The sequence below is a fragment of the Petromyzon marinus genome, unplaced genomic scaffold (assembly GCF_048934315.1).
Source record: "Petromyzon marinus isolate PM22_M1 ecotype Great Lakes invasive population unplaced genomic scaffold, UKy_Petmar_22M1.pri1.0 PM_Scaffold_37, whole genome shotgun sequence".
NCBI lineage: Eukaryota > Metazoa > Chordata > Hyperoartia > Petromyzontiformes > Petromyzontidae > Petromyzon > Petromyzon marinus.
In genome coordinates this window covers 53,526-67,060 of record NW_027423357.1, presented here as the reverse complement: position 1 = coordinate 67,060, position 13,535 = coordinate 53,526, and the positions used below count along the sequence as shown (strand labels likewise).

General features: G+C 49.5%; 1 pseudogene; it reads left to right on the top strand.

The window, feature by feature from the left end:
* Positions 1–761: 761 nt before the first annotated feature.
* LOC116937530 (septin-2-like) overlaps positions 762–13,535 on the top strand; it is a 56,548-nt pseudogene continuing 43,774 nt past the window's right edge.

The following is a 13,535-nucleotide window of genomic DNA, read 5'->3' as shown; positions in this document are numbered from 1 at the left end:
CAGTGACACACACACAGACACACACAGTGACACACAGACACACACAGTGTCACACACACAGTGAAACACACAGACACACGGTGACACACAGTGGCATACAAACACACAGTGACACACACAGTGACACACACACACAGTGACACACAGACACACACAGTGACACACAGACACACACAGTGACACACAGACACACACAGTGACACACACACAGTGACACACAGACACACACAGTGACACACACACACACAGACACACACAGTGACACACACACACAGACACACACACAGACACACACACAGTGACACACACACACAGACACACATACAGACACACAGTGACACACACAGTGACACACAGACACACACAGTGACACACACACACAGACACACACAGTGACACACACAGACACACACACACAGACACACACACAGTGACACACACACAGACACACATACACAGACACACAGTGACACACACACACAGACACACACACAGTGACACACACACAGACACACATACAGACACACAGTGACACACACAGACACACACACAGACACACACAGACACACACACACAGACACACAGTGACACACACAGTGACACACAGACACACACAGAGACACACACAGAGAGACACACAGTGACACACACAGTGACACACACACAGTGACACACAGACACACACAGTGACACACACACAGACACACACAGTGACACACACAGACACACACACACAGTGACACACACACACAGACACACATACAGACACACAGTGACACACACAGTGACACAAAGAGCCTCGCGCGCGTGCGCGCGAGGCACTCTGGGTAGAGCTGTCAGCATCAGCACCAGCGAGCAGCAACATCAGGAGGAGAGACGGGGTGAGACACACGGAGACACAGAGACACACACAGAGACACGGGGTGAGACACACGGAGACACAGAGACACACACAGAGACACACACAGAGACACGGGGTGAGACACACGGAGACACAGAGACACACACAGAGACACACACAGAGACACACAGAGACACGGGGTGAGACACACGGAGACACAGAGACACACACAGAGACACGGGGTGAGACACACGGAGACACAGAGACACACACAGAGACACGGGGTGAGACACACGGAGACACAGAGACACGGGGTGAGACACACGGAGACACAGAGACACACAGAGACACACAGAGACACGGGGTGAGACACACGGAGACACACACACAGAGACACACGGAGACACAGAGACACGGGGTGAGACACACGGAGACACAGAGACACACAGAGACACGGGGTGAGACACACGGAGACACACACACAGAGACACACAGAGACACGGGGTGAGACACACGGAGACACACACACAGAGACACACAGAGACACGGGGTGAGACACACGGAGACACACACACAGAGACACACAGAGACACGGGGTGAGACACACGGAGACACACACACAGAGACACACAGAGACACGGGGTGAGACACACGGAGACACACACACAGAGACACACAGAGACACGGGGTGAGACACACGGAGACAGACACGGGGTGAGACACACGGAGACACAGAGACACACGGAGACACAGAGACACACAGAGACACACACACAGAGACACACAGAGACAGAGAGACGGGGTGAGACACACGGAGACACACACACAGAGACACACACAGAGACACACAGAGACACACAGAGACAGAGAGACGGGGTGAGACACACGGAGGCACAGAGACACACAGAGACACGGAGTGAGACACACGGAGACACAGAGACACACAGAGACACGGGGTGAGACACACGGAGACACAGAGACAGAGACACACAGAGACACGGGGTGAGACACACGGAGACACAGAGACACACACAGAGACACACAGAGACACGGGGTGAGACACACGGAGACACAGAGACACGGGGTGAGACACACGGAGACACAGAGACACACACAGAGACACACAGAGACACGGGGTGAGACACACGGAGACACAGAGACACGGGGTGAGACACACGGAGACACAGAGACACACACAGAGACACACACACGGAGACACGGGGTGAGACACACACACAGAGACACACAGAGACACGGGGTGAGACACACGGAGACACAGAGACACACAGAGACACACACAGAGACACACAGAGACACGGGGTGAGACACACGGAGACACAGAGACACACAGAGACACGTGGTGAGACACACGGAGACACAGAGACACGGGGTGAGACACACGGAGACACAGAGACACACAGAGACACGGGGTGAGACACACGGAGACACAGAGACACACAGAGACACACAGAGACACGGGGTGAGACACACGGAGACACAGAGACACACAGAGACACACAGAGACACGGGGTGAGACACGGAGACACAGAGACACACAGAGACACACAGAGACACGGGGTGAGACACACAGAGACACGGGGTGAGACACACAGAGACACACAGAGACACGGGGTGAGACACACAGAGACACGGGGTGAGACACACAGAGACACACAGAGACACGGGATGAGACACACAGAGACACACAGAGACACACAGAGACAGAGAGACGGGGTGAGACACACGGAGACACACACACAGAGACACACACAGAGACACACAGAGACACACAGAGACAGAGAGACGGGGTGAGACACACGGAGGCACAGAGACACACAGAGACACGGGGTGAGACACTCGGAGACACAGAGACACACAGAGACACGGGGTGAGACACACGGAGACACAGAGACACACAGAGACACGGGGTGAGACACACAGAGACACAGATACACGGGGTGAGACACAGAGACACACAGAGACAGAGACATTTGGTGAGACACCCAGAGACACAGAGACACACAGAGACACACATAGACAGAGACACACAGAGACAGACACGGGGTGAGAGACACACAGAGACAGACACGGGGTGAGACACACAGAGACACAGAGACACACAGAGACACACAGAGACAGAGACACGGGGTGAGAGGCACAGAGACAGAGACAAAGAGACAGAGACACAGAGCCCCGGGGTGAGAGACAGAGACATAGAGACATAGACACAGAGACATAGAGACAGAGAGACACGGGGTGAGAGACACAGAGACATATACACAGAGACACAGAGACATAGAGACAGAGACACGGGGTGAGAGACACAGAGACATAGAGACAGAGACACAGAGACACGGGGTGAGAGACATAGAGACATAGACACAGAGACACAGAGACACGGGGTGAGAGACACAGAGACATAGAGACAGAGACACGGGGTGAGAGACACAGAGACAGAGACACAGAAACATAGAGACAGAGACACAGACACACAGAGACATAGAGACAGAGATACAGAGACACGGGATGAGAGACACAGACACAGACACAGAGACACACAGAGACACAGAGACACGGGGTGAGAGACACAAACACAGAGACATAGAGACAGAGACACGGGGTGAGAGACACAGAGACACGGGGTGAGAGACACACAGAGACAGAGACACACAGAGACAGAGACACGGGGTGAGAGACACAGAGACAAACAGAGAGACAGAGACAGGGGGTGAGAGACAGAGACACACAGAGACAGAGACACAGAGACACGGAGTGAGAAACACAGAGACACGGGGTGAGAGACACACAGAGACACACAGAGACAGAGACACGGGGTGAAAGACAGAGACAGAGACACAGAGACACGGGGTGAGAGACACAGACACACACAGAGACACGGGGTGAGAGACAGAGACAGAGACACGGGGTGAGAGACACAGACACGGGGTGAGAGACACGGAGACACAGAGACAGAGAGACAGAGACAGGGGGTGAGACACACAGAGACACAGAGACACGGGGTGAGAGACACAGAGACACGGAGTGAGAGACAGAGACACAGAGCCACGGGGTGAGAGACACAGAGACACAGAGACACACAGAGACAGAGAGACAGAGACACGGGGTGAGAGACACGGAGACACAGAGACAGAGAGACAGAGACACAGAGACACGGGGTGAGAGACAGATACACAGATACACACAGACACAGAGACACGGGGTGAGAGACACGGAGACACGGGGTGAGAGACACGGAGACACAGAGACAGAGAGACAGAGACACGGGGTGAGAGACACAGAGACACGGGGTGAGAGACACAGAGACACAGACGGGAGACACGGGTAGACACATGGAGACACGTGGAGACAGAGAGGCACAGGGAGACACAGGGAGACAGAGGGAGACAGAAGGAGACAGAAGGAGACACGGGAAGACAGTGGAGATGGCGATTCTGATGGTGATTCTGATGGTGCTGGTGATGGTGATGATGATGGTGGTTATGATGATGATGGTGGTGGTGGTGATGCTGGTGATGATGATGATGGTGGTGGTGATGATGATGATGGTGATGATGATGATGGTGGTGATGATGATGATGGTGGTGATGGTGGTGGTGATGATGATAGTGGTGTTGATGGAAATGGTGGTGATGATGGTGATGGTGGTGACGATGATGGTGATGATGATGGTGGTGATGGTGGTGGTTATGATGGTGATGGTGATGATGATGGTGATCGTGGTGATGATGATAGTGATGATGGTGATGATGCTGGTGATGATGATGATGGTGTTGATGGTGGTGGTTATGGTGATGATGATGATGGTGGTGATGGTGGTGATGGTGTTGATCATAGTGATGGTGATGATGCTGGTGATGATGATGGTGATGATGATGATGGTGTTGATGATGATGCAGATGATGATGGTAATGATGGTGATCATGGTGATGGTGATGATGATGGTGTTTCTGGTGGTGGTTATGGTGATGATGATGGTGTTGATGGTGATGGTGGTGATGGTGGTGATTATGGCGATGATGATGATGGTGGTGGTGATAATGGTGATCATGGTGATGGTGATGATGATGGTGTTGATGCTGGTGGTTATGGTGATGATGATGGTGATGATGATGATTTTTGTGATGATGATGATGATGGTGGTGATGGTGATGGTGGTGATGGTGGTGATTATGGCGATGATGATGATGTTGATGATGACGGTAGTGGTGATGATGGTGATCATAGTGATCATGGTGATGGTGATGATGCTGGTGGTTATGGTGATGATGGTGTTGATGCTGGTGGTTATGGTGATGATGGTGTTGATGATGATGGTGGTGGTGGTGATGATGATGATGGTGGTGATGATGATGATGGTGGTGGTGATGATGATAGTGGTGTTGATGGAAATGGTGGTGATGGTGGTGACGATGATGGTGATGATGATGGTGGTGATGGTGGTGGTGATGATGGTGATGGTGGTGGTGATGATGATGGTGGTGATGATGATAGTGATGATGGTGATGATGCTGGTGATGATGATGATGATGGTGTTGATGGTGGTGGTTATGGTGATGATGATGATGGTGGTGATGGTGGTGATGGTGTTGATCATAGTGATGGTGATGATGCTGGTGATGATGATGGTGATGATGATGATGGTGTTGATGGTGGTGGTTATGGTGATGATGATGATGATGGTGTTGATGATGATGCGGATGATGATGGTAATGATGGTGATCATGGTGATGGTGATGATGATGGTGTTTCTGGTGGTGGTTATGGTGATGATGATGGTGTTGATGGTGATGGTGGTGATGGTGGTGATTATGGCGATGATGATGATGGTGGTGGTGATGATGGTGATCATGGTGATGGTGATGATGATGGTGTTGATGCTGGTGGTTATGGTGATGATGATGGTGATGATGATGATTTTTGTGATGATGATGATGATGGTGGTGATGATGGTGTTGATGGTGATGGTGGTGATGGTGGTGATTATGGCGATGATGATGATGTTGATGATGACGGTAGTGGTGATGATGGTGATCATAGTGATCATGGTGATGGTGATGATGCTGGTGGTTATGGTGATGATGGTGTTGATGCTGGTGGTTATGGTGATGATGGTGTTGATGATGATGGTGGTGATGGTGTTGATGACGATGATGGTGATGATGATGATGGTGGTGATGGTGATGGTGGTGATGGTGGTGGTGATGATGCTGGTGATGATGATGATAATGGTGATCATGGTGATGGTGATGATGTTGATGGTGGTGGTTATGGTGATGATGATGATGGTGTTGATGATGATGATGATGGTAGTGATGGTGGTGATGGTGATGATGGTGTTGATGATGATGATGATCAGAATCAGAATCAGAAAGGGTTTTATTCGCCATGTAAGTTCACACCGACACGGAATTTACTTTGGCAGGATGGTACATACATTCAACATATAGGAATCTAAAATCTTAAATAAGTTTTAAACAAGTCTTACTATAATAAGGGTTAAAAGTCTAACACCAAGGGGCTGAAGTATATAAAATTAAATAAATATCGAATATAAAATAGCTTTAAGATATAATTTTAAAAATAAAAAATACAAATAGGGTAACATAGTTAATATTGGCAAGGTGTCGTTATGTAGATCAAATGTTAAAAACAGTGTTAGCCCTTGGCCTTGTTTAACAGGCCAGCAGCAGATGGGAAGAAACTGTTTTTTATGGCGTGAGGTTTTGTTCCTGATGGACCGAAGCCTTCTGCCGGAGTGGAGTAGCTGAAACAAAGAGTGTCCAGGGTGGGAGAAATCGGCCACAATCTTCCTCGCTCGCCTCATGGACCTTGTCGTGTGCAGGTCCTCGAGGGTTGGTAGATTGCAGGCAATCACCTTCTCAGCAGTGTGGATGATACGCTGCAGTCTGCTCTTGTCCTGGGCAGTGGCAGCAGCGTACCAGACGGTTATTGAGGAGGTGAGGATGGATTCAATGATCGCTGTATAGAATTGCACCATCATTGTCCACCATCATGATGATGGTGGTCATTGTGATGGTGATGATGGTGTTGATGGTGGTGGTTATGGTGATGGTGTTGATGATAATGGTGGTGATGGTGGTGATGGTGGTGATTATGGCGATGATGATGATGTTGATGATGATGATGGTGGTGTTTATGATGGTGATCATGGTGATAGTGATGATGCTGGTGGTTATGGTGATGATGGTGTTGATGATGGTAGTGATGGTGTTGATGATGGTGGTGATGGTGTTGATGACGATGATGGTGATGATGATGCTGATGATGATGATGGTTGTGATAGTGATGGTGGTGATGATGCTGGTGATGATGATAATGGTGATCATGGTGATGGTGATGATCTTGATGGTGGTGGTTATGGTGATGATGATGGTGTTGATGATGATGATGATGCTGGTGATGGTGGTGATGGTGATGATGGTGATGATGATGATGGTCATGGTGATGGTGATGATGATGATGGTGTTGATGGTGGTGGTTATGGTGATGATGATGGTGTTGATGATGATGGTGGTGATGGCGGTGATGGTGGTGATTATGGCGATGATGATGATGATGTTGATGATGATGGTGGTGGTGATGATGATGGTGATCATGGTGATCATGGTGATGGTGATGATGCTGGTGGTTATGGTGATGATGGTGTTGATGATGATGGTGGTGATGGTGTTGATGATGATGGTGTTGATGCTGGTGGTTATGGTGATGATGGTGTTGATTACGATGATGGTGATGATGATGCTGATGATGATGGTGGTGATGGTGATGGTGGTGGTGATGATGCTGGTGATGATGATGGTGATGATGATGGTGTTGATGATGATGGTGGTCATGGTGGTGGTGATGGTGATGATGATGATGGTGATGATGGTGTTGATGAGGGTGGTGATGGTGGTGATGGTGATGATGGTGGTGATGGTGATGATGGTGGTGATGATGGTGATCATGGTGATGGTAATGATGCTAGTGATGGTGTTGATGATGATGATGGTGGTGATGGAGGTGATGATGGTGGTGATGGTGATGATGGTGATGATGGTGGTGATGGTGGTGATGTTCACAGTTGGACAGCAGACACCATGGCTCATACATCTGGGGACAAAGTGAAGGTACGTGTCTCTGTCTGTGTGTCTCTGTCTGTGTGTCTCTGTCTGCGTGTCTCTGTGTGTCTCTGTCTGTTTGTCTCTGTGTGTCTCTGTCTGTGTGTGTCTGTCTGTATCTCTTTCTGTATGTCTCTGTCTGTGTGTCTCTGTGTGTCTCTGTCTGTGTGTCTCTGTGTGTCTCTGTGTGTCTGTGTGTCTCTGTCTGCGTATCTCTGTGTGTGTGTCTCTGTGTGTCTCTATCTGTGTGTCTCTGTGTGTCTCTGTCTGTGTCTCTGTCTGTGTGTCTCTGTGTGTCTCTGTCTGCGTGTGTTTGTCTGTGTGTCTCTGTCTGTCTCTGTCTGTGTGTTTCTGTCTGTGTGCCTCTGTCTGTCTCTGTCTGTGTTTCTGTCTGTGTCTCTGTGTGTCTCTGTCTGTGTGTCTCTGTCTGTGTGTCTCTGTCTGCTTGTCTCTGTCTGCGTGTCTCTGTCTGTGTGTCTCTGTCTGTGTGTCTCTGTCTGTCTCTATCTGTGTGTCTCTGTCTGTGTGTCTCTGTCTGTGTGTCTCTGTCTGTCTCTGTGTGTCTCTGTGTGTCTCTGTCTGTGTGTCTCTGTGTGTCTCTGTGTGTGTCTCTGTCTGCGTGTCTCTCTCTCTCTGTGTCTCTGTCTCTGTGTCTCAGTGTGTCTCTGTGTGTACACCAACGCTGTGTGCAAAAAATCCCAGTGGGATGCAAGTCAAACAACAACAACCACAAGAAAACTTAGATTAAAGCCATCAGTCTAACTCCGTACTACAACAAAACAAACAAGTCCAAGCCAAAAAACTTTTCCAAATCACCAAAAAATAAAGCCATAATTGCAACGTAACAGTGATCACAAGGACTGTGACCGAATTTTTACAATAAACTACATAAATAACACGTAACACCAAATCCCTAGAGCCATAGCTGGCTGCATGAGTTACTCCACAACAACAGAAGCATCGGTCGGAGTGTCAAATTTTTCAATGCACCTTGAAGATCAGCACGCTAAATCAAAATACGGATAATACTTTGCAGCGTCAACCGGAGCGAAACATTTTATTTTATTTTACGCCAATGAATAGCAGTGGCAGCTTGGGGTGTACAGCTCCTCTAGAGCAGTTTTGAGAGATCTCATTGGTAGCGATTCAAGTTGCAGTTTATTGGCAATAGCATTCCAGACCCTGGGGGCATCAATAGCAAAGGCCCTTCCTCCAGTTTTTGTACGGCAATAGGGAATGTGAAGCTGGTAAATGAGCGAAGACCTGAGGTCAAATTTGTTCTTTGAAACAGAGAGGAGATCCAGCAGGTAGTCTGCGGATTTTTTTGTAAGCACATCGTGAATAAATAAGATCTGGTGCACAAGCCGTCGAACATTAAGAGATGTTAAGTTTGACCCAATGTAGAGATCACAGTGGTGAGTCCTATATGGGCAGTTCAATGCAAATCTTAAGGCCGAGTGATAGATGGAATCAAGCTTCTTCAGTACAGTACTTGGGGCTGATTCATACACGATATCACAGCAATCAAGTAGAGGCAGTATGGCAGCTTTTATCAGTTCCAAACGGAACATTGGGGGGAAGCAGTGCTTGTGTCGATACAGAAAACCAATTTTTATTTTTGTCTTTTTACCAATATAATCAATGTGATCTTCAATATTCAGTTTTGAATCCAGGATGACCCCAAGATACTTATAGATCTTGACTTGCTCTATTTGACAATTTTTTAAGGAATGTAATTGGGGAAAAATAACTTCCTGCTTTAGTCCTGGTGAGAAGCATAGCACCTTGGTTTTGGAGGTATTCAGGACTAGTTTAAGAGCAACTAGCTGATGTTGTAGTTTGTGGAAATCACCCTGTAGCTTAGCAATCACGTAATCCGGAGAGTAGCCAGCAGCAATCAGTATCAGTCGACCCGTGGCACCTGCTGGGTCTGCCCCGTGACCTCCTGCCCGCGGGCGTTCGACACTTCACGTGGCCTCAAGGTGCACATAGCCTGGCACAAGCGTCGTGGTGACGTCACCGCCACTTAGTGGCGAATGGCGGTTGTTGTTGTTGTATCTGTGTGTCTGTAGCTGTCGGAGGGAACCTACCTGGGCTTTGCCAATTTGCCCAATCAAGTTCATCGCAAGTCTGTGAAGAAAGGATTTGAGTTCACACTCATGGTGGTTGGTGAGCCAACAACAACAACTGCCTTAGTCTGGCTCTGTGAGCCTCACTGATTAACACTGAACCCTGTGGGAGCCTTAGTCTGGCTCTGTGAGCCTCACTGATTAACACTGAACCCTGTGGGAGTCTTAGTCTGACTCTGTGAGTCTCACTGATTAACACTGAACCCTGTGGGAGCCTTAGTCTGGCTCTATGAGCCTCACTGATTAACACTGAACCCTCTGGGAGCCTTAGTCTGGCTCTGTGAGTCTCACTGATTAACACTGAACCCTGTGGGAGCCTTAGTCTGGCTCTATGAGCCTCACTGATTAACACTGAACCCTGTGGGAGTCTTAGTCTGGCTCTGTGAGCCTCACTGATTAACACTGAACCCTGTGGGAGCCTCAGTCTGGCTCTGTGAGCCTCACTGATTAACAGTGAACCCTGTGGGAGCCTTAGTCTGGCTCTGTGAGTCTCACTGATTAACACTGAACCCTGTGGGAGCCTCGGTCTGACTCTGTGAGCCTCACTGATTAACACTGAACCCTGTGGGAGCCTTAGTCTGGCTCTATGAGCCTCACTGATTAACACTGAACTCTGTGGGAGTCTTAGTCTGGCTCTATGAGCCTCACTGATTAACACTGAACCCTGTGGGAGCCTCGGTCTGGCTCTGTGAGTCTCAGTGATTAACACTGAACCCTGTGGGAGCCTTAGTCTGGCTCTGTGAGCCTCACTGATTAACACTGAACCCTGTGGGAGCCTCAGTCTGGCTCTGTGAGTCTCACTGATTAACACTGAACCCTGTGGGAGCCTCAGTCTGGCTCTGTGAGCCTCACTGATTAACACTGAACCCTGTGGGAGCTTCAGTCTGGCTCTGTGAGCCTCATTAATTTATGATGATGTAGATGCTGATGATGGTGATGATGTTGCCTCACTGATTAACACTGACTCTATGAGCCTCACTGATTAACACTGAACCCTGTGGGAGCCTTAGTCTGGCTCTATGAGTCTCACTGATTAACACTGAACCCTGTGGGAGCCTCGGTCTGACTCTGTGAGCCTCACTGATTAACACTGAACCCTGTGGGAGCCTTAGTCTGGCTCTGTGAGCCTCACTGATTAACACTGAACCCTGTGGGAGCCTCGGTCTGACTCTGTGAGTCTCCCTGATTAACACTGAACCCTGTGGGAGCCTTAGTCTGACTCTGTGAGTCTCACTGATTAACACTGAACCCTGTGGGAGCCTTAGTCTGGCTCTGTGAGTCTCACTGATTAACATTGAACCCTGTGGGAGCCTCAGTCTGACTCTGTGAGTCTCCCTGATTAACACTGAACCCTGTGGGAGCCTCAGTCTGACTCTGTGAGTCTCCCTGATTAACACTGAACCCTGTGGGAGTCTTAGTCTGGCTCTATGAGCCTCACTGATTAACACTGAACCCTGTGGGAGCCTCGGTCTGGCTCTGTGAGTCTCAGTGATTAACACTGAACCCTGTGGGAGCCTTAGTCTGGCTCTGTGAGCCTCACTGATTAACACTGAACCCTGTGGGAGCCTTAGTCTGACTCTATGAGCCTCACTGATTAACACTGAACCCTGTGGGAGCCTTAGTCTGGCTCTATGAGTCTCACTGATTAACACTGAACCCTGTGGGAGCCTCAGTCTGGCTCTGTGAGTCTCACTGATTAACACTGAACCCTGTGGGAGCCTTAGTCTGGCTCTGTGAGTCTCACTGATTAACATTGAACCCTGTGGGAGCCTCAGTCTGACTCTGTGAGTCTCCCTGATTAACACTGAACCCTGTGGGAGCCTCAGTCTGACTCTGTGAGTCTCCCTGATTAACACTGAACCCTGTGGGAGCCTTAGTCTGACTCTGTGAGTCTCACTGATTAACACTGAACCCTGTGGGAGCCTTAGTCTGGCTCTGTGAGCCTCACTGATTAACATTGAACCCTGTGGGAGCCTCAGTCTGACTCTGTGAGTCTCCCTGATTAACACTGAACCCTGTGGGAGCCTTAGTCTGACTCTGTGAGTCTCACTGATTAACACTGAACCCTGTGGGAGCCTTAGTCTGGCTCTGTGAGCCTCACTGATTAACACTGAACTCTGTGGGAGTCTTAGTCTGGCTCTGTGAGTCTCACTGATTAACACTGAACCCTGTGGGAGTCTTAGTCTGGCTCTGTGAGCCTCACTGATTAACACTGAACCCTGTGGGAGCCTTAGTCTGGCTCTATGAGCCTCACTGATTAACACTGAACCCTGTGGGAGCCTCGGTCTGACTCTGTGAGTCTCCCTGATTAACACTGAACCCTGTGGGAGCCTTAGTCTGACTCTGTGAGTCTCACTGATTAACACTGAACCCTGTGGGAGCCTTAGTCTGGCTCTATGAGCCTCACTGATTAACACTGAACCCTGTGGGAGCCTCGGTCTGACTCTGTGAGTCTCCCTGATTAACACTGAACCCTGTGGGAGCCTTAGTCTGACTCTGTGAGTCTCACTGATTAACACTGAACCCTGTGGGAGCCTTAGTCTGGCTCTGTGAGTCTCACTGATTAACATTGAACCCTGTGGGAGCCTCAGTCTGACTCTGTGAGTCTCCCTGATTAACACTGAACCCTGTGGGAGCCTCAGTCTGACTCTGTGAGTCTCCCTGATTAACACTGAACCCTGTGGGAGCCTTAGTCTGACTCTGTGAGTCTCACTGATTAACACTGAACCCTGTGGGAGCCTTAGTCTGGCTCTGTGAGCCTCACTGATTAACACTGAACCCTGTGGGAGCCTTAGTCTGGCTCTGTGAGCCTCACTGATTAACATTGAACCCTGTGGGAGCCTTAGTCTGACTCTGTGAGTCTCACTGATTAACACTGAACCCTGTGGGAGCCTTAGTCTGGCTCTGTGAGCCTCACTGATTAACACTGAACCCTGTGGGAGTCTTAGTCTGGCTCTGTGAGCCTCACTGATTAACACTGAATCCTGTGGGAGCCTTAGTCTGGCTCTATGAGCCTCACTGATTAACACTGAACCCTGTGGGAGCCTTAGTCTGGCTCTGTGAGTCTCACTGATTAACACTGAACCCTGTGGGAGCCTTAGTCTGGCTCTGTGAGTCTCACTGATTAACACTGAACCCTGTGGGAGCCTTAGTCTGGCTCTGTGAGTCTCACTGATTAACACTGAACCCTGTGGGAGCCTTAGTCTGGCTCTGTGAGTCTCACTGATTAATACTGGACCCTGTGGGAGCCTTAGTCTGGCTCTATGAGTCGCACTGATTAACACTGAACCCTGTGGGAGCCTTAGTCTGGCTCTGTGAGCCTCACTGATTAACACTGAACCCTGTGGGAGCCTCGGTCTGGCTCTGTGAGTCTCACTGATTAACACTGAACCCTGTGGGAGCCTTAGTCTGGCTCTGTGAGCC